This window comes from Lissotriton helveticus, chromosome 5_1, assembly GCF_964261635.1.
Source record: "Lissotriton helveticus chromosome 5_1, aLisHel1.1, whole genome shotgun sequence".
NCBI classification, from domain to species: Eukaryota; Metazoa; Chordata; class Amphibia; order Caudata; family Salamandridae; genus Lissotriton; species Lissotriton helveticus.
Genome location: NC_136065.1, coordinates 835182496 through 835204659, shown reverse-complemented (window position 1 = coordinate 835204659; position 22164 = coordinate 835182496). Strand labels below are relative to the sequence as shown.

Sequence of the window (22164 nt, the reverse complement as noted above, 5' to 3'; positions counted from 1 at the left end):
AGTATTTGACAGCATCAACAAGGCAAGTATAGGAATAAGAGAACTAAACTGGGAAGCTGCTTTACTGGATGGCACCAGGGAAATTACCTCCAGTATACGTCCTGAGATTTTGGACATCTTTTGCCAAACAAGATGTCGTTCTATGGAGATAACTTCTGTGTTTGCCCCATAATATCAAATGCTCTATGCTCAACAGTTGTGGTTCTAAATGAACAGACCACCTCTATTCTGTTGCAAATTCCCCAACTTTCAATGTTGCCAGCCTCCAGGAAATATCTAGATATGCCTATTACCATAGAAGAGAAAAATGAGGTGATACAAGGGAGAAACTCTGGCAAAACACCTGGCACAGAAGTATTCCCTCTTGAATATTACCATATATTTCGGAAAATCCTTTCCCCTCAATGACATGCACTTTACACAGAGGCAACCACAAAAGGAACCTCCCCACTGTAGATTAATATGGATACTATCATGATCATGACTTCATTTAGGCGTATATCAACAATCAATACCAACATTGTAATATTTGCAAAAGTTCTTGCCAATAGCCTTCAACGAGTTCTGGCCACCCTCATTCACTCAGATCTATGTAGCTTTATGCCACTGCATGCAAGGCAGGGATGTTTTGCAATCCTGCCTCCAACATATAGACGGTCCTTGTGCCCTCCTGCTGATAGACTTGAGAAGGCTTTTGACTCGGTTGACAGGTCCTTTTGGGCAAGATCCTGGGTTTTATGGGATCAGGCCCGGATACGTTGGCTACGCTAGATGGAACCCTTAGCACAAGTGCAAATAAATGGTATGATGTCTGACCCACTCCCCATCCAATGATGCTCCTGGCAGGGCTGCCCAACATTTCAGCTTCTCTTTGCTCTGGCCATATATCCCCTGGCTACACCAGTGAAGTCTGACACCCAGACAGAGAACTGGATACGGGAAGAAGGGACCGAGGAAATAATAGTGCTTTATGCAGATGATGTCATCCTGTGTTTAGGCAATCCAGCGTCCCTATGTTTATAACTCCTAGATCTCTTTGAGGAGGCTTCTGCTTTCTGAGTGAACAGGAGTAAATCCTTGCTTGTCCCACTTTGTGGAGACAGCAAGACCACATCATGGCAGACCTCCATTCCACAAAATAACAACATTTTGGAATACTTGAGCATTTACTTAACCTGCAACCCTGGGCTGACATGGAGACCTAGAGCCTGATTACGGGTTTGGCAGTATGAGAGTGGGACAGCGTGTCGCCATTCGGCTGCAGCCCTTCCAAACTAGTGTGCGCACTGCCCGCTGATTATGGCTTTTTTAGTCACTGGTGGGCAGTTTGTTGGCGTTCCCATGGCAGTGCCTATGACATAATCACTGCAATGGGAATGTTAAAGGCAGTACCTGCATGGCATGGACAGGTGCAGTTACTGGGGTGCATACAGCATGTGTCCCCCTGCAAGCACCCCATGGCACTGAAACAACAGGGGGCCCTGTAGGCCCCCCTCTGTAGTCTCTCTGCCCCAGTTTTCATGGCAGGTTTACTGCCATGAAAGCCGTGGCGGAGGGGAAACTCGTAATTTGCTTGGCCAGACCGCGACAGTCTCGCTAAGCATATTGTGACCTCAAGACCACCGCGCCACCACCAGGGATCTCTGTTGCCTGGCAGCTGCAGCAGTGCAATTGTGGTCCAACTGCTCTAGTTTTAATAGGGCGGGTAGAAGACTGCCACTGCTGCACCACTGCCACACCCCGTGAGTCTGGCGTTTCTCGGACCACCAGACTTGTAATTAGCCCCTTAATCTGTCTCTCCCTGTAACCAAACTGGAAACAGACCCTCAAAAATTAGCTAAGCTGTCGCATTAAGTGTCTGGCAGAGTTGACCTATTTAAAATTATGACATTCCCACAATTACTGCACACCATGCAAAACTCTCAGCTGATGATCCGATGCCACTGGTTCAGATTCCTCACATCCATGATCCGTTCCTTCCCATGGGCATTCCGGTATCGCCTATATATATATATATATATATATATCTTGTTTCTAAGTTACCTTGATGTGAAAACACACCTGGCAGGAAATCATTCTTCTCAATCCTTTATTAGAAAAACCAGCATATTGTTTTCCAATATTGTATTCCAATATTTTAAAAGCCTGACCACTTTCAGAGACCCCAGCTCCCTACTCAAAGGCATTTCTGAGAGTCACAGATGCACCAACACATGCACTCTCCAATCTGCATGCTGAAATGTGGTTGCCCTCCGGTGGGCCTCTCAGGGAAGTTTGTACTTGGCAGTGCATGCCGGTCATAGTATTGCGTGTAGTGCCAATATTTCTATCTCCACTGGGTTCTGTGTACTGTAACAGATTAATATTTTTCAGATTTAAAGCCCTCCAGTGGGACTCAGAGTACAAGTACAGTTTTCATTTGCAAATCTCCTGTGCTACTTCCGGGCTGAGCATAGTTCCTAGCCTCTGTGGACCCATTGTGTTCCATGCAATGGTGGTGCAGTCTTCCACAGCCGGCCTGCTGTGTATTAATTGCTTACAAGTCCCTGATGTGAAGACACACTCAACAGTAAATTATTTTTTCGAATCCTTTGTTTGTAAAACCAGCACATTGTATTCCAATCTTTTAAAAGCCTGACCAGTTTCGGGCACCCCAGCTCCTTACTCATAGGCTTTTCTGAGAGTCACAGATGCACCAGCACACGCACTCTCCCATCTGCATGCTGAAAAGTGATTGCCCTCTGGTGGGCCTCTCAGGTGAGTTTGTAATTGGCAGTGCATTCTTCTGATAGTAGTCTGTGTAGTGCCAATATTTCTCCCTCCAGTGGGTTTGTGTTCTTGAACAGATTAATCTTTTTCACATTTAAAGCCCTCCAGTGGGCCTCAGAGTACAATCCCGTTTTTTTATTTGCAAATCTGTTGTTCTGCTTCCAGGCTGAGCATAGTTCCCAGCCCCTGCAGCCCCATTTTGTTGCATGTAATGGTGGTGCAGTTTTCCACGGCCGGCATTCCGTGTATTAATTGTTTCCAAGTTGCTCTGATGTGAAGATGCACTTGACAGGAAATTATTCTTCTGAATCCTTCATTTGAAAAACCAGCACATTGTATTCCAATCTTTTAAAAGCCTGACCGGTTTCGGAGACCCCAGCTCGTTACTTAAGGGCATTTCTGAGAGTCACAGATGCACCAACACACACTCTCTCCCATCTGCATGCTGAAAGGTGATTGCCCTGCGGTGGGCCTCTCAGGTGTTTTTTTTAACTTTCAAAAGAAGCTTTATTCTACTATACAAGTCATTAAAGCATTGCACATAAAAAATAAAAAAACATTACAAAAATGTTACATCCGGGTTAAAATGTTTGCACAAAATGGCAAAAATAATCATTATATGGTGTATTTCTTAACTTGCCAAAGGTAAGAGCATAAAAGTCAGACAGTCTCGTAAACATTTAAAACCATGTTGGATTCCACATATCACATCGAGCCCACATGCACCTACATGATTGGAAAAATATTCTCATTTTCAGTTCTTAGCCATGATTTGCTCGGATCGGATATGCCACACCCACCTTAAGAATTTTGCCACAGCGATTTCATACCAAGGTAATGAGTCAGTAAAGAGAATTGGCAGAGCTGTGCTACATGATCTAGTACCCATTTTCCTACAAGTCTGCGCCAACCATGCTTTGCGCGGGCCAGCGTTGGCAGGGCAAGCAAACAGCACATGCAAATATGTTTCTACTTGTTTGACACATGTGTGGCATTTGTTATTCCCAGTGGAGAACCATTTGGATGTAAAGCACTTTAGGGGCAAATATTCTGATCTAAGTTGGAAATAGAGTTTCCTGTCCAAGGGCTTTGTGACGATATCAAAATAAAGAAGCTTGAGACTCGGGCGTTGTTTTATCTGTAAAAAGGACCCCAAGAGGGAAATGGCGTCATGGCACCAAGTCTCTTCATGTGCAATCATTTCCCAGTAAGTTTCTTTGAGAATGACTTTTGACAGGAACATGGGCATGGAAGGGGAATCCCACAAATATGAGAAGCCCATTTTATTAAAAAGACTTCTCAAGTCTCACAACCAGCTGATTTTATGGAATTCATCCATATTGATAATATCTCTTAGACCCTCCACATATGGAGCCAGTTCGGTGTACACCATATTCTACGCCAGTAAAGAATTAGACGTAACCTGCCAAGATTCACCAAGGCTTTCCTGCCTAGATCATTCCTTAGGGAGAGAGTGGGTGTACTCTGTGGGAGGCTAGTTATCGCACGCAGGAATGTGTTCTTGGCAATAGTTAGCTGGGACATGTTCTTTAGGCCCCACAGCTCAGCCCCATAAAGGATTGAGCTCACCACTTTGCTATTGTAAATTTAAAGTACTGGGCAGAGGAGCTTTGTCTTGGAGGTTTTGAATTCCTTCCTCAGGGTACCGGCTAACTGCTGGTGTTTTAGTGCCATGGCTTCTATATGTGGCTTCCACCTCTTGTCCTTCTGTAGTTTAATGCCCAGATAGACAAATGCATCAACCTGCTCGAGGTGAAGCCCATCCATCGTCATACTCCCCTCAAAGGATCTGTGCTGATTGAAGGTCATGAACTTTGTCTTAGCAGCAATAATTTTTAAACCTTGCAGGAGACAGAACTCTTCGTAACGTTGGAGTGCACGCTGTATTCCGCTCTGGGTTTTCGAGCTTATCAGCATGTCATCCGCAAACATTAGAATGGGGATTTTCCTTCCAGCTAAAACAGGTGTGTCAGTGAGGATGGCAGCAAGAAGGTTTGATACTCCATTTTTAAAGAGTGAGAACCATGTGGGAGCCAGCACACTTCCTTGACGGACGCCCTTTCATACAGGGAATGGATCTGTCTTGTTTCCCGTCGCCCCCAGTGGATTTGTGCAACATTTTCTTCATGGAGGCGGGCAATCAGGGAAAGTAAGTCGAGTGACATCCCCATCTCCTTCAGGACCTCCCAAAAATGTATTCTGTCAGACCCGGTCAAAAGCAGATTTAAGATCGACAAAGGCAGCATACAGGCTGCCCTTGCCGAGAACTATTGTTCGTCAATATATGAGGACAAAGCAAAAGATCTGTCAATTATGCTAATATGGACCCTGGAGCCTGCCTGGAGGGTGGTAAGAATGGCGGTTTCATCAATCCAGGATTGAACCTTGGCCAAAACAAGCCGGGCTGCCACATTTTGTCTGGAATCGATGAGGCTTATTGGCCTGCAGTTGCCGCGCAGGGATTTATCTCCTTTTTTATATATGGGTATTATATCCACCCCCGCCAAGTGTCTGGGATAGGGGCTCCTTGGGCAATGGCATTAGCAAGTAATAATATGCATTTGGTTCATTTGGGTCTGTCCTACAGATAAATATCAGCAGGAACACAGTCTGTCCTAGAGGCTCTGCCTCTTGTGAGTACTCTGAGTGCAAAACCAACATCTGCCTGTTGACAGGGTAGGGGTCGGTCGGGATTGGTAGACTATCCTCAGCTTCGTCAAAGGCATATTGAGTGGCGAAGTGACTAATCCACACATCAGGGTCGACATGGTTTTCAGGGGACTGTGCTAATCCTTACCTACCTCATTTTACCACGTCCCAGAACTGCTGGGAGTTGTTTCTGTCACAAGCATGTTTTAATTCCTGCCATCTATCTTCATCCCGGTCTTTTTTGGCACAATGAATGGCTTTCTGATAGATAGACCTAGCGGTTTGAATTCAGGCCACGTCATCCAACTTGATTGCTTCACCAAGGGCGTGCAGGCATGTCTACGATTGAGGTTGTACCAATGATTTTTTGGCTCAGTGTCTTTCACCCTAGCCTTTCTCAGTTTTTGGAAGTACCTGCGTATTTTTAAAAACAGTGAGTTGTGCAACTGCATGAGTTCTTTGGTCGTTAGGGGTTAAGGAGGCATGTATCCATCGCTCTAACTTTGCTTTCCAACTCACTAGTTATGAAAGATAGTATTTCCAGGCATTCTAGGATCATGAGCCATTTGACTCGGCGCATGTTATTTGAAAGCTGAAGATCACTGCTGGTGGATAGGATGTCAGGTCTTGCAGGTGCCTTTGTGTCCCTGAATATGAACCTTAAGTAGAATGGGTCCTAGTCACTCTCCATTTATGCCTGCATGGCCATGCCCTGACGGGTGTGCCGTAGGTTCAAGCTATTTAGTAGACAGTCGACTAGAGTGGTAACCATTATTAAAAGTGTTTGACCCTTGTCTGTCAGAGATGGATCGACCGTTGGCTGTCCTTTACCCATATTCTAAACAAAGAGCTTTTAATTGAGTGGCAGCCCCAGTCCAACGTTTAATTGGGGGTAATTCCAAAAGTGAAACACCCCATTGCTCTTCCTCCTCTCTCTCTTTAGGTCATTATCCTCACTATCGAGTGGTTCAAACCTTATGTTTAGATCCTCAGCCACGACAAATGAGGCTTCCCCTGAGAGGGTGTCTAAAAAGCCGGAGTTGATGGTTTCAGATCTTTGCCCCTGCTGAGACCTCTAGCATATACATTTAGGATGACTATAGTTCCATATGGACTGGACGCCTTCCCAATTGCAAGGATATTACTACTCACTGAGGATAATACCCGGAACTTAAAACCTATGTCCTGCCTGACTCATAGGGTATGACCCCCCAAAGGACTACTCCTAATGCCCTGGGTTGCCGGGTTAAAGTAGGTTAGGTGACTCTATGGACCAGGTTTCCTGGAAAGCACAGATGTCAAATTTTTCTATGAACTTGTTCCAGTCATGATCAACACCCCTGTTCCTCAGCCCCGCAATACTCCAGGATAGTATTGAAATGGTGCGTGACATTTGATGTATGTTTGTGGTCGGAGCGTCCCTAGGGATTATGGATCCTAACATCTGATCTGGCTGACCCTGGGTTCTACCAGGAGGTATTGTCTCAGTTGGGCGAATCCCAATTTTACCAGGGATGATATGCTCAATGGTTGATCTGTCATACCAACCAGTGAGATGTGCGGGGGAGACGGGGAAAACCATCAGTCTATCTCTCTAAGTGTTGATACATTGGGTTGAGGGGGGACACGATGTTCAGAAACTGGTTTGCTAATCCCACCCAGAGAACTATATTTGAGACGGATATTAGTTTCAAAAAGATATCAGGTCTGTAGGTCATAGACTACCAGATTCTCAACCAGGTCATGATGGGTTAGGGTAAGCACAATAGCATCTGTGTCAAACCCCAAGGTAGAGTGCCTTCTAGCCCCAACTATGTCATTGAAATCAAGGACGCCTCCTCCTCTGTGTTTGGCCTAGGTGCAAACTTAGGTACGTTGGTCAGGTTTATTATACGCTTCCACATTGGGGTGATGCCACTGCCATGAGGGATGGATTCCCGATTTGCCTGTGGGAGTGGGATGCTTGCTAGGGAGCCCGTGCCTGTTTCAAACTGAAAAATGGGGGGGGGGGCTGCCCTGTTAGATATATCCCATCAAAATCTATTTGGGTCATGATGGGCTCCCTTGGCGCTCTTTTGGTTTGTGCTGCTGCCTCTAGCATCTGTGTTTGGGCCCTTGCACTCCTCTGATAATTGTCAATGGCTTCCTGGCCCGCCCTTGTCATAAGCCAGGCAGGTGGACTCAGATCCTGGATTTATCTTTAGTAATTGAACATCATTATGTACCTTACTGATGGATTCAGTGACAACACGCTGCTACCTTCAGCGCTCTAATTTCTTCTGTCAAATTTCCCATTTGGGCTTATAATGATAATGATGATATGTGCGCGGTCGGCTCAATGCATGTGGGATGTGAATGCGTGTCTATGCGTGCCTATGTTTTCGCTAGAGTGATTGATTTCATTCCTTGGGCGAGGGACAGAGCTTAAGGGTGAAGGCACTTTCCCATTGAGTCGTCTTTTTGCTTTTGGAACCCCTTTTTGTACCTCGATTCTCATTTCAATAGGCTCATCTGAAGCATTGCCATTGCCCAAAAGTGGGGCATTACTGTTACTATAAAGGAAGACAGAGAGATTGTCTGCGTGTGCCTGCTCGTCTATGGCTACATTGTCAACTGCGCTATAATTTGGGCTTGTGGCGGATGGGGGGTTTCCTATACTTAGCTCTGTTATTTATTGATGGAATGCACCCATTAGAGATGCTGTGTCTAAGACTTCCAGGGGTCTGTGTGCTGTGTGCTGGAATGCTTGATGTATTGGGATTAAGGACATCTTCGCATTCAGATAGTAGGCTATCAATACGGTCCAGCACACCCCCACCCCTACCCCCATCAACAAAGCTCTAGGCGGATTTGCTCTTTTTCACCATTTTTTTAGTGGCAGCCTTCTGCCCCTCCTCATTGGCTTTACGCTTTCCCAGTATAGAGCTATCACTCGTCACACAGGGATATTACTTACAAAGAGACCCAGTCAAATGGAATAATGAGGTAACCACTATATAGGCAATGGGATGATCAAAACAGTACCTATGTCCTCAGGAAAATGACCAATGTGGGAGGGGCGAGAGTGACATAATGTCAAATGATGGGGTGGCCAAGCCCGGCCTCCTCCTGGCTCTGACGGAATTGCACGGGCCCACCCTTGGACCGGGATTTGCCCGGGCACGCCTGTGCGCATCCCACGCTGCGAGCCTGACCGTGAGCCTTATGAACCTTCGGGCGCAGGATGGTGGTGGGGATGGGAACAAAGGCTATTGGGTATTGTAGTCCTAAGTGCCCCCTCCTCTCTGCAAAAAACAGCCTCCCACGCTGCGGGGCCTGACGTGATCATTATGCGCCCCCAGGCGCAGGAAGGTGGTGGCAGTGGCTGCAAAGGCTACTGGGGCTTGGAGTCCTGGCTGCCCCCTCCTCTCAGCAAAATGGGCTCCGCACTGCGGGGCCCAACAATGAGCTTTATGCACCTCCAGGTGCAGGATGGTGGCAGCGATGGCCACAAAGGCTACTGGGGCTTGTAGTCCAGGCTGCCCCTCCTGTCTGCAAAAACAGGCTCAAGCGCTGCGGGACCCGACCGTGCACGTTATGCGCCTTTGAGCGCAGGATGGTGGCTGCGATAGCACCAGAGTTTTAAAGCTGATCCTCTTTTTTACTGGGACCCAGTACAATGCCTTAAGGTGCGTAGTAATATGAGTCCTGGGATTAAGCAGGAGAACCACTCTGCTGCTGCATTCTGGACTACCTGTAAACAGTTGAGCAGATTCTCAGGGAGACCATGTATAGGACATTGACATAGTCCAGCCTGGAGGTAACCAGTGCCTGGACTACAGTCTTCTTTTGCTCAAATGGCAGGAGTTGAAGAAATTTCCGGAGCATCTGCAGCAGCCCAAATCAAGTGCCCGCTACCGACTGGACCTGGGATCTCATCGAGAGAGTACTATCAATCAATATACCCAGATTTTTAACATGGTTTTGCGCACCAGCATTTCCATCCATCAATGAGAGGAGTACCAAAGAAGATGACTTCAGATTTCTCTGGATTACATTTAAGCTGGTTCCTCCTAAGCCATGAAAACATCTTCGAAAGGCAGGTGCTGATCTGCTAGCCCTCAAAATCAGCTCCCATGTCACAGGTGAAAAGGAGCTGAGTATCATCAGCGTAAGAGATGATTTTTGCTCCACAAGCCTCCGGCAGCAGTGTCAAAGAGGACATATATGAGTTGAAGAGGGTAGGGCTCAGTATCGAGCACAGAGGAACTCCAACTTTCAGACTAAGAATAGAGGCAGCGAAAGGAGGAGTCCAAACTTTCTAGCCTCTATCCTCAAGAAAGGAGGAAAACTATTTCGGAACAGGCTGCCTAATCCACAGTCCTGCGGCCTGTCTAAGAATCTTCCGTGTGGGACACCGGTCCTTGGATGCTTGATTCCGGTCTGGGAAAGACATGGCTTGGTAGTTCGGACTGGACTGTTCCCATGAGGCACAGTGTCAGAGCTGATTTGCATATAGCCAGTGTCTAACCCAGGGTGGTGTGGAGTGCAAAAAAACGATGGATTTAGGCCCAGATCCTTGTACTCGGGTGAATGTATGACATTGTTCTACATTCTGTCCATCAACTGTGTTTTTTGCAATCTGTACTATAGTTGGCTATGACACACGACTGGCTCGGGTGCAAAAGATTATTTTTTTGGAGGTAGTCTGAAATCACTGTATTGACATACTTCTCCAAAGCTTTGGAAAGAAATGGAAACAATGAGATGGGTCTGTAGTTTGCCGGCACTGTGGGGTCAGCAGAGGGCTTCCTTAGCAGCGGGAGAATTTTGGCATGTTTCCAAATGGCCGGCACAAGGCTGGTGGTTAGAGAGGAGTTAAGAACCTTATTAGCCATAGGATTTAGGGTCTTGGTCACAGCTATACCCCTGTTTCCTTAACCCACACCTATTGGGAAGTATTTATGATGATAGTAGTGGATTTTCGTCTGAGTCCAGATTCTTTGAAGCACACACTTGAGATATAATTGCATATATGAGCAAGTTCTATAGATTAAAGGCAAAGACTGGATAAAATGACTAAAATGCCACCGCTGCATTCTACGTTAGCATGCCAAAAGAATTGAAAGATGCTTGGTGTACTACTTGTAAAACGACCCACAATGACTGAAACTGAAATAGAATTATTATTTCAAGTTGGAGCACAGCATCAACTTTGGAAGACTGAAAGATAAGGGTGGGTTCATGAATCGCCTTTCAAGGAATTCAAAATTCCCCCGTCAATGGAGGAAAATCATACAACCTATGCAGATTGGGAACTTGAAAGACTTTTAACCAAGAAGAAAAGAATTGCAAACATAATTATGGACTACGCCTCTATTGTGGTAAATGGGGACATTTCATAAAATTCTGTACCCTGTTGCTGGAAAACTACTCGGCCTATGCTTGACTTGCAAACCACAGACAGGTTTCTGTCAAAAGACATTGCACCTTCAAGAGCAAATGAATATTTACCTCTTTATGTTATGATACCTAATAGGCTATGCACTATGTTGGCTCTAATTGACTGTGGAGCATCTGATTGTTTTATTGAGTGTATGTTCCAGAAGATGGCTTGAATACCTGTACAGTACAGAAGCTGCTCAGATTCTATTCAAAGAATTATGGGAAACCCTTAAGCTCTGAAGATATATCAGACGCCACTTTTCCTATTCTATTGGTCACTTCTGAAGGGTGCAAGGAATCTGAGACTTTTAATTTGATTGATACCCCATCTTTTCCCATTGTAGTATGGACATCATAGATATGAATCCATTTTTCTACCAATGATTGGAAGAATCATTTAATTAAATTCTCATACTAAAACTGCCATGAAGAGTGCTTTCCAAAAGGAGATCTTTAGAAACAGCTGAATTTATCATGCCTGGAATTGCAACAGGCAGATGTATCGTTATCTGCCCTTTCAAAAGTGTATCAATACTTTACTGACACCTTTAATAAAGAGCTGATTCCCTGCTGCTCCTTAGGGAGTATGGTTTCCTATTGCTCTAGGTAATTTGGCAGGGATTCCTCGTGGAAGGATTTATCCTTTGACTGTAGACAAAGTACTGAAATACTATCTTGACAAAACCAAAACAAGCAATGGCATTGCCAATAGGCCTCACCTTTTGGATCCTATAAGTGTTTAGTCTGAGCTATTGCCTTTGCCAGTGTAAGCTATATGGAAGAGAAGTGTAGCTGCTGTGCAGCCTGTTGCAAAGTTAAATATCAATGAAGAAAACTCTGCAGGTGAAAAAGGGAAAAGTGCAACAATCAGGATGTGGAATGACTTGGCATGGTATAATGAGTGCAGTGGTTGACAGGCAGTGGTGAATGAAGGACTTAGGAAAAAGGCTCAAGCCAGTTGCAGGAAAAAAGTAGCAAGGATGTCTATGAGGGAGCTGGCAAGAGAGATATTAACAATTCTCTTATTACACTTGTGAGTAAATTAGAGCAATGTATGGGTGGCAGCTGGGTTCATGTTAAACACCTTCAAACATAGCACACAGATAAAGAAAGAGAACAAGTAATAGGAAACAGCATGTGGAGAGTAACACAAACAGAGGCAGCGCTCCATTGCACTCTGAAAGAAATTCAGAAGTACTGCTGAAATATAAAATAAAATCACAGGTAGCACAAGAAGCAGAATAAAGAGATACTAAGTAAACAATCTAAATGTAGCACCCTGATGCAAAATGGAGCATTTGATCGATACCAACTATTTTCTGTATAATGTACTTTGTGTGTCCTACCAGTGACGCAATTGAGAGCACTGAGGATCAGAACACACCACTTGTCCAAAAGCCTGTCCAGAATAAGCTTATAATAGTTGGTGCAGATGTGCTAATTAGGAGTCTATAAGGTAAGTGTAGAGGAGCACTGTTGTGTGAGTGCCCATGTCATGCACGTAGAAGCCGAGTTAAATAGTTTAATTATACGAGTGTTCAGAGGAGGAGAACATTTAAGGTTAAGGGTAGGAGGAAGACCGAAGCCACAGGGTTACGGTAGGGGAAAGCCGAAGCCACAGGGTAAGGGTAGGAGGAGCCCGGAGTCCACGGGGAATTGTCAGGGAGGATCTGAGGCTAGTATAGGGATTGCAGCAGGAGTACGGGTGAGCACTGATGCTGTAGGGAGTGGGTCCGGGGAGCCCGTATGCCACGGGTTAGGGGAACACTGAGGCCATAAGGGTGGCAGGGGTTCAGGGGAGCACTAAGGCTGAGGGGGTTGGTCCAGAGGAGCACAGGGGTGCAGGAATGCCAATATTTTAGCAGGCAAAATGATGGTGTTTTAAAAATAAATAATATGGAGGATGTATTTTTCCCATCAACTTCTATTGAAGCAGAGACAAGAGCACTGAGGCTGCAGGGGCTCTTGGGAACACTAAGGATGCAGGTGCTCAGGGGAGCACTGAGGCTGGGGCGGTTTCAGGACTCAGAGGAGGACTGAGGCTTGAAGGAGCTTACAGGGGTAGCTCAGGGTAGTACTAAGAATTCACAGGCTAAAAGAAGCACCGGGTGTAAGGCTACTGGGAGTTCACAAGCCCAATGAAGCTTGACTTGTCAGTGCAGCTGGAGCACTGGAAAGCAACTATGCTGGGGCAAGTGAGATTAAGGGAGCACTGAGGTAGTGTGAGGACAGGGAGGTAAAGGGGGCTAGGAAACCTTTCTGATGTTTGATACAGGATGAAAGAAGTACTACAGAAGCTGTTAGAGTGGGGTAAAGACTGGCATGGAGGAGGGAGATCAGAGGCTGAAAGACGAGAGAAATACTTACAGAACCGGCGGCTGCGAAGTTCGTCTTCAGCTGTGCACCGTGTGTCGGTAGCAGCCGAAACGAAGTAAAGACGTGGCCATATAAGGAGGATGCATTTGTAAACAAAAGAGAGGCCGATGTAGCGAACTGATCCACAATACTCCACTTTCTTGTGGCAATGTAGAGCCCTTGTATGATTCTAATCATTACTAACATACTATGTTTTGCAGAAGGCAATATGGGCTTTACTTTCTAGCACCTATTATCGGGGTAGTTAATGAAGCAAGTCCATAATATTTACATACATACCAAGATTTGGATAAAGAATTTGAAAACATTACAGGGAAATGTATTTTCTCCACTACTATGCACTGAAGTGGGTGCAATAGTATTTAAATAGCCCTTTAGAATCTTTCCTCGCAGAGGGTGTCACCTTGCACTAGCTGCCATGAGATAGCTTCAAGACAAGCTGAGCTGCTACAGGCCTGCAAACGGCTCCTTGAGGAGTTGGAACAAGCCGGTTGTTGCTTTGAGTCCTGTCCGGCAACAGTAATGGATCTGAAGTCCCCTGCCAACAATCTGAAGAATTGCACCAGCAGCTGGACCCACGGCCCCCTCTTCTTTGTTGAGCGGGCAGAGTCAGCTTTTGGCGGTTGTGGCCATAGAAGTGAAGTCAGCATTGCGCCACTACGGACGGCGCCAGATGACCAGGACTGACCTCTCTGGTGAGAGAAAGGTGAGGGGCGGGCCGTGACCAGTGCAGCGACGCTAATTAGAAAGAAGAGGCGAAAGAGATAAAATGAGACGAGAAACCGTAAATGGAGGAAGGTGCTTTTATGAGGTGGGACATAAGAGAAGAATGGAAGATATGTTACTGCACTTGTAGGATGAGATGAGGGAGCGCTGCAGGATAGTGCACAGCTGCGGGCGAGGAGCGGGGCATGCAGTTGCCAGGGGAGCAGGTGAAAACACTTCAGGAGAGAGAGGGAGGTGAGGTAGAGTGGGGAGGGTAAGCTATTTTCAAGCACTCATGCTTGCGGGAGAGAGGAGCGGCGCACGCAGCCATGCTAATTTAAAATAGATGGTCGGCGCGCTGCTGCTCGCTCCCACAAGGTGGAAACCAGCACAATCACGAGTGCTTGAAAAAAGCTGACCAATTTCTAAAGGTCATCTCCTAGGGCAACACATGCAAGCTGCCTAGGCGAGACCTAAAAAGGGTTTATCAGCGACTCAACTAATCCTGCTGAGACCCCCATCTTTTTTAATACTATATCAGATCGGACCTACATCTGATTTATTGTCTACTGTGAACTCACTTCACTTCACTGTTCTCCAATATCCCTTACCTTTGATTCAGGTGGATCAAATACATTTCTTCCAGACTCTTCGCAGCATTGGATGTGTGCAGGGTGTAGAATCTGGTGCAGCAGAGAATAGGCAAGATACCAGTAATTATTTGGTTAATTCATTTGAATTTTGCCTGCCTGGATCTCATAGGTACATTATGGGCCCTGGTGGTGCGCCAGCAATTATTTAATAATGTATTCGAATTTTGCCAGTTCCTCGACCACCCATAGGATCCTCGTGTACCCTGGAGGAGCACCAACTTATCTCTTCCTGTGTAGTGACTAGCAACCAATAGTTGTTTATGCATGGGCACACTATTGTTGAGTATTTATGATAATGATGATGGCTTGTATTACATTGGTTAGCTTGCCCAAGTCTCATCAACTTCCTGCTTCATTTTTATTGCTTGGAGGTACACAAAACACCATGTCATACACAATACGTAGATGGGGAGAAGTCTGCAAATTAGCTGACAGTGACACCAGAATCTCCAGCTAAGTGATTCTGTTTGTTCTAAGTGCTAACACATGTAGAAAACTGAAGAAGATGGCCACAACAAAGGAGGTTCCTGCCATGAAAGTGGCCAGAAAGGATAAGAAGTATGTTTCCAGTGCCACCTCTGGCATCAACCCCTCCTCGTTTTTCCAGAAATGTGATGTAACTGCTACACCCTATTCTTCGTAGAATGAAGCTTAGATGATCAACCCTTCACCACTACAAAAACAAAATCCTGTGTCTCACAGTGCTACAGTGGCTGTAGTCAATGGAGAACAGTGAGTCTGAAATGAAATACTCCTACCAGCAAACCAAATCTTCAGAAGTAAGTTAACAATAGGTTTGGGAATATCCTTGTCTCTGCCTCCTTCTTTCTTTTGTATGTGCAAGTTATGCAATCAGCGCTCCAAGACCTATATACTTATGCAGTACAGTCTACTATAGAGTCTTTGATGTTACCTCATAGTGAAATCTTAGAATATATAGCATGGTTCTTCAGAGTTCAGTTCAATGTTCAAGAAAATAGTTCAAAGTTCATTTTCTTTAACAACACAACTTTCAGGATATTTTTTGGGCATTCCAAATGTCCATCAAAGAATCCTTTAAGGAGCAAAAATTCTCAGCAAGGAAAATCTGAGATCAATGTAACATGGTTCCCGCTGCAGTAAAATTGTATCAGGATTGCCTCACAAAGGATTACCTTAAGTTAGATTATACCTAATAATCAAAAGAACAATAGATTAAACACAGATCTCTTACTGGGGGTAAGTGGTTGAAAGGTTTCAGCTCTCCGTCCACCATCTTGTTGTGTTTGCATTGGTTAAACAGAACCATCATCATCATCAGATATGTATTCCAATTCTTTATAGCATCATCAGACTTCATGCTACGAGTTAAAGTACTATGAAAGCAGGGTTAATAATATTTTGGATCAGGTCACCCAGAACCGGGTAGCTAGTTATATCCATCTTTCTCTGAATTAAAGGAGTCATTCTGAGAGAGGGACACCAAGACTCTCAATAAGGATGTGAAAGAAGTAAATTCTCTTCAGGAAATATATATCTCATGCAGTTTATGTTACACTCTATATAGCAGCAAAACGGGTCTTCTCAGAATAATAATAATCCACATTTCTAAAGCGTGAGCAATCACCCTTAAGGGTCTCCAGGAGCTCGGGCCGTCTGGAATATTAAGCAAGCTATTGCCCAGAGTCACATGGTGCTGGGCTAATCTGCCACCGGGGATCGAACCGTGAACCCCAGATTCCAGCGTCAGTCGGTCAGGCCGCAGCACCACACCTCTCCCTTAGAGTAACTATATTCACCACCACAGGGGCAGCCCTAACCACCTGAACCAGGGGCTAACATTATTCTTCCAAACAGAGGTTAAGAGTGTACATGAATCAATAATATGCCATAAGAGTAATAAAGGTATACAAAGAAGGGAAAGTAAAAAAGAAGAATAGAACACTTTTGGTCCAAAGAAAAAGTGATTCAGAAAAAAATGCATGTGATTATAGAAAAATACAAAATTTATTTATATTTAAAAGATTAACATAAGGCTCAGATAGGTTGTTGTCTTACAAAAACATTACACAACATATACATAAAACCAGACAGGTGGCAAACACATAGAGGTTACATAGACATAAGAGTTCTAAAACCATATAAGAACTCCTATACACAAAACAATGTGTCCTCCTTAAATGGTGGCCACAGTATCGTCGACGGCGTTTCGACCGTTGTCATAAGTAAATGGTCATCCTCAGGACAATCATTTTTCTGAGCTTGTCATCAAACAATAAAATAACCAACTGCTGTGGAGTCAGTTTAAAGGTTCCACTGACTGCTATAGAATTCGTCCATCACTGATAACTGAAATATCGCAACAATCTTTCAAAGGAAGTCGCTGCCTCCAATCGGCAATATTGTGACACCCAAACGAATATAAATTAGGTTTGGGTCGTTTCTCATTCCGACGAGCCGCAATTTAGACTGCTCTTATGGCATATTATTGATTCATGTACACTCTGAACCTTAGAGTAACTAGCCACATTTCCTGTTTAAGATTTTGTTTACTTCTCACCAAAGGATCTAATTTTCAACTTGATCAAAATCTATTTGAGATTTTTCCATAGCATGGTTTGGGTTTCACACCCTCCCAAACCCGAACATTCTTACAGAAGTCATTAATTACAAATGTCAAAAACACCATTCACAAACTCAGTGTTATGACGTTGGTTTTAATTGCAAAGGTGTGGTAAGGAGTGCTGCAAGAAGAATTGCCCTGCCTTCCTAGAAGAATGAATAACAATTGAAAATGTTCTAATCTGTGACTTTTGAATTACAATGTGTCAAATCATGTCAGGTTCTTTCTCGTGATGCCCATTGCCCCATCCCTATGGGTGGCTCTGTGTCTCGGGTATAAAAGCACTGTGTTGGGGATAAAGTAGACACAGATCAGAGAATTGCTCTACCAGTGTTCCGTTGAGAGCAGACCCTGCCACACCGAGAGAATCATGTCTGCCAAGGGCGGAGGACACCACCACCACCAGCAACCCCAGAAAACGCCCGCTGTCCCGGAGCCGAGTCAGCCAGCCTGCCAGCCCAGCCTGCCAGCTAGCCAGGCCAGCCAGCCAGCCTGCCAGCCAGCCAGCCAGCCCATCCAGCCAGCCTGCCAGCCCATCCAGCCAGCCAGCCAGCCCATCCAGCCAGCCTGCCAGCCCAGCCAGCCATCCAGCCAGCCGAGCCAGCAGAGCCAGCAGAGCCAGCCAGAAGCCTGCCATGAAGGTAAGCACTGCCAAGCCAAGGTACCCATTACAGGAAACCTTAGAAATGTATAAGTGATTGACATAAAGGCACACATGGCATTGTTAGTATTTATTATTTTGAATGAATGTATCGCACAATCTAATGGACTATTAGAGAGGCAGGATCAATACCTTGTAATAGAAGAGTATGGGAATGTTTCACCGACCTATTTTCACATGTAAGTTTGACTAAGCTGCACACTGGCATCAGTTACAAGGAAAGAGTCAATTTTAGGATTCACAAAATAAGACGTTGAATTTATGAATGGATTTACATAACTCTGTTGTCATTTTATGCGTTTATTCTTCACATGGGTGAGTTTCAGGCATTCTATGGGGATTGGGGGCACCCACACAAGTTAGTAAACACTCACAAAATTGCAGGTCTGTGGGTATTCACAAAAGCTTTTCTCCATGTTAATTTCCAAGTAACAAAACGGCCAGAATTGAACAACAACTAAGGGAAGATGTAAAGTTGGCTAGGGTGAGAAAGGGGATATAACGCTTTAAAGAGTGGTTAGGGTGTATGAGACGGAGTTTCTCCAGATGGAACAATGTCCCCATGCAGTAAAACGATAACAATTCAAATGATGAACTTTTGCTTACAATTTGCCATGCGGAAATGTACACCTATTTTATTTTCAAGTGAGAACATGTTCATGCATGAGATTTCTCCTGGAAAACTGTCATAGTCGCAGTTCTCAAACAGCACACCAAAAGCAGCTATTTTTTTGTCAATCTGGAGGTCCTGTGTGGCAATTAATAGCATGTATTGCTTCACTAAAATGTTAAACATACATAATGTTTTACAAGGTCAATTGAAAGCAAATTAACTAAAATATATATATATGGAGTTCTTGCTCACAAAACATACTTTTCATTCGCTAATATCACATTGCAAATGTGAGTAAGGACTGTCTGAAGTAAGTTGATTTACAGAAAGTATGAGTGTAAATAGTTCACACTGGTGTGCTTCAGAATGTATAAATACAAGAAAGGAGGTCACACATAGCTCTGGAACAGTGGCATGGGTGATAAGAGTTGAGGAGGGAGCTCACAAGGAACAAAAATACTACATAAGAATGTCTTCTCACAGCATTAGAAAATGCATGCAAAGACCTAACAGGAGGACCAGAGCTAAATCTGCAAGAGAACAGAAAAATAAAAGGAGGTAATAATACTACAAGAACAAAGACAGAGCTGAAGATCATGCAGGATAATGTGTTGCAGCATGCCGGAAAACTGCAGTCTAGATGGACAATCCAGCCTTAAACAATATAATTTTCTTCTAATTTTATATATTTGTAGGCTCATAGGGATCTTGGTCAGAAGTATTGTGTGGTAGAACCTCTCAGGGGAAATACTGATACTGGATGCGCTTGAGCTTACCCCGGTGGGCTCTACTGTACCTTCTGAATTGAATAGGCTTTGTGGAGGTCACATGCAGTTTCTTTTTTACCAAATGGCAAAATTCACACTATTCCTCTTTCTGACCTGTTTCCGGCATTCAGAGTCATAGAGGTAATAAATAAACTTTATTTTTTGCCTAGTACCTAAAATGTGGCGCATTCTTAAACTGAGTCTCGCCTGACCGTCTACATCCTGTTCAGTTCATCACCAGGGGCATCACATTTTTCTTCCTGGCTAACCTACCTTTGTCACGTGGTAGCAGAAGCTCACAGGTGATCAGGGATAGGTTGGACATTATATAGGAACAATGTTGGTACAGCGTTGTGATCTGTGGTGTGTTGGAGAAGTTCCATTTTGTTAGCCTTGCTTACCCTGTGTAGTGAGTTACACACCGCCCTGCACTATTGTGATAAATATTTCATCAGAGTTAGAGTATTCATTTTAAACTAAAACAACTGTATGTCAGTTCCAACCCACTAAGTATAATAATGGTTGTTATTGTATTATTCCAGCACGTAGACCAATACAGCATGGCGAGGACCAGGTAGTTCGACCGAGTCGGGACGAGGTACAAAAACGTCATGAACCAGGTATGTAGTATATACTACAATTGTTCCATTAATATGCTCTCAGTGAGTTTTTCAGAAAATAGAATGCTTCTGCAATATGGTTGCCTGCTTTAAGGAACACAGCTTTCTACCATCGATGAGAAATATTATGGTTCTAGTGTCAACAAGGAATTTTTCCGAAGCAGTTTTGATTTTATTTGAGCAACAAGCACTATTATACTTATACCTGCTCCTGATATGTAGCACCTTCCCCTGAAATTCCTGTGCTTGGTGCTTTGATTTGTTGTCTAATTGTATAAGGTTTATTGGTAAAATGTCTTTATGTGCAGTGACTTCCCCCCGCTCTTACCTGCGCCCATTGCAAGCACCTCCCCCAAGCTCTTACATGTGGCCACCGGGCAACAAACACTGGGACTGCCACGAGCAGCACAACATCTAGCTATGCCACTGTTTATTTGTCAGTATGAATACTTTCTTTGGTGCAATACTACAAACTACTGACAGAGTGGCCATGTAATCAATAAACCAGAGAGTCGTTGAACCAACTCCTTAACAATATAACAATCCAACCACTCTAAAGATCATTAAATACATCAGCCAACCTAACAAGCATACTAACCAACAGTACATTCACCCACCAGCTATAAAGGCAATGCAAATATCCAAATAAGCACCCAAAAGGCCAACCAATCTCTCGATAAATTAGGAAGCTGAATACTGAATGTAACACAACTTAAGAAATGATTTGGGACACACAAAGTTAGCCAGCTCTCCAAAGACTCAGTGAAGTGCCCATCCCCTACAACAAACCCATCACATAACTCTCCAGCCATTGAAACAAAAAGTAAACAACAAATTACATAGAATTTTACCAGCTGAAGTCAATCACATGATCAACCAAGGAACCCATCATCCTCCTTAAACAAAGCCAATCCAATCAAGCAGTAACTGCACAACAAATGAAACACCAGTCCTGTCTATCATCTCACTATCTAATCAGCCAATAGAGCGGTACCTTACTGGTCACTAAAACTAACTCCCTGTTTCATAGAAAATCCAAGCACCTACCACACCAAAGTCCCAACCAACCAGCTACATTCTATTTTTTCTTCCTGTAATAAATAGCATGCAGCGCAGTAATCCAGCGTTTTGAGTAAACTGCAATCGCCCATCTAATTAAGCGCTACAATCTCTTAAAAACGCACATCCACATAATGTCTGTTTGCTAACCTAAACTTGGAATGAGATACAATTTAGAAATTGACTTTATGGACATGAGAGGTATATCTGTATTAACATTCAATGCAGGAGAAACCAATTGCAATTACTAGAGTTTGGTTTAGTTCATTACAAGGCATTTCTAGATATCAAATCATCTGTTGGTGGCAATATATCAACCTTGACCATATGAAAAGCATTCGAGCCTCCTAACCTCATGCCATTTCTATTCCAGTGGAACCTCACACACCGTGCGTACCGGAGGCGTCCCCAGAGCAGCAGAAGCCAGCACACCAGAGTGGACGCAAGCACTGAAGGTCTCAGCACTCACAGCCCCAGCAGCTTCCATCACTCCATTAGAATCCGTGTGTTTGGGAAGTGTTTAAAAACACAAGCCATGTGAGCTACCTAGGCCAGTGTGTCAATGGCAGCACACCTGTTTAAACCTCAAATTGTATTTATGATTGTTCTTTTGAAAAAGCACCAGTATTAAATCAATTTGACTAACTAACATTGTCCACGGCTGATTGCTTTGAAAATGATCCACTATTGTACACTGTTTACGGCACTTCTTGGTAAGATCTTCTAAGAAAAGAAAGGCAGCCTTGCTGGGTTACACCTCCAGGAGAAACATAATAGAAGCTGATACGAGGCTGAGAATACTCTGAAATAACGTCCTCCTTGTTGACAATGGGGTTGAGCTTTCCATGCCTCTTGTCCTGGCTCAGAGGCCCCACAGTTCCAAAGGAATCTGCGACTTAGTTGCCTCGACTTTAGATCCAGCCAAAGACTCAATTTAGGGATTGCAAATGTGACCAATTTTCTCTCTAAGACGTCTTCCATTGTGTGTCTGCATCTCTCTTGAGACTCTCTTATTTAAAGGTTCCATTTCCTGTGTTACCTGTCCGCTGGGCATGTAAATACAGGCACTTTTCAAGAAGCACAATACTCCCACAGCTAAGAACCTCTTGGGCGCAGTAGTTGGCAGCAGTGATAATATTTAAGAACCTTCATTCCTTGGCAGCTAGTGTTTCTGCTTGCTCTATGGCAGCACATGCCAGGGATCACAGGCAGAGCCTCGCCCGGGGTCACTTCTGCTCCTTGAAC

At 44.3% G+C, this 22164-nt stretch overlaps 1 long non-coding RNA gene across 1 annotated transcript; it reads left to right on the top strand.

Moving 5' to 3' along the window:
- Nucleotides 1-17413: 17413 nt before the first annotated feature.
- Nucleotides 17414-21568, top strand: LOC144754944 (uncharacterized). The gene is made up of 2 exons (XR_013594812.1): nucleotides 17414-19860; nucleotides 21293-21568. It is a non-coding gene; the product is annotated as an uncharacterized LOC144754944 (long non-coding RNA).
- Nucleotides 21569-22164: the final 596 nt, after the last annotated feature.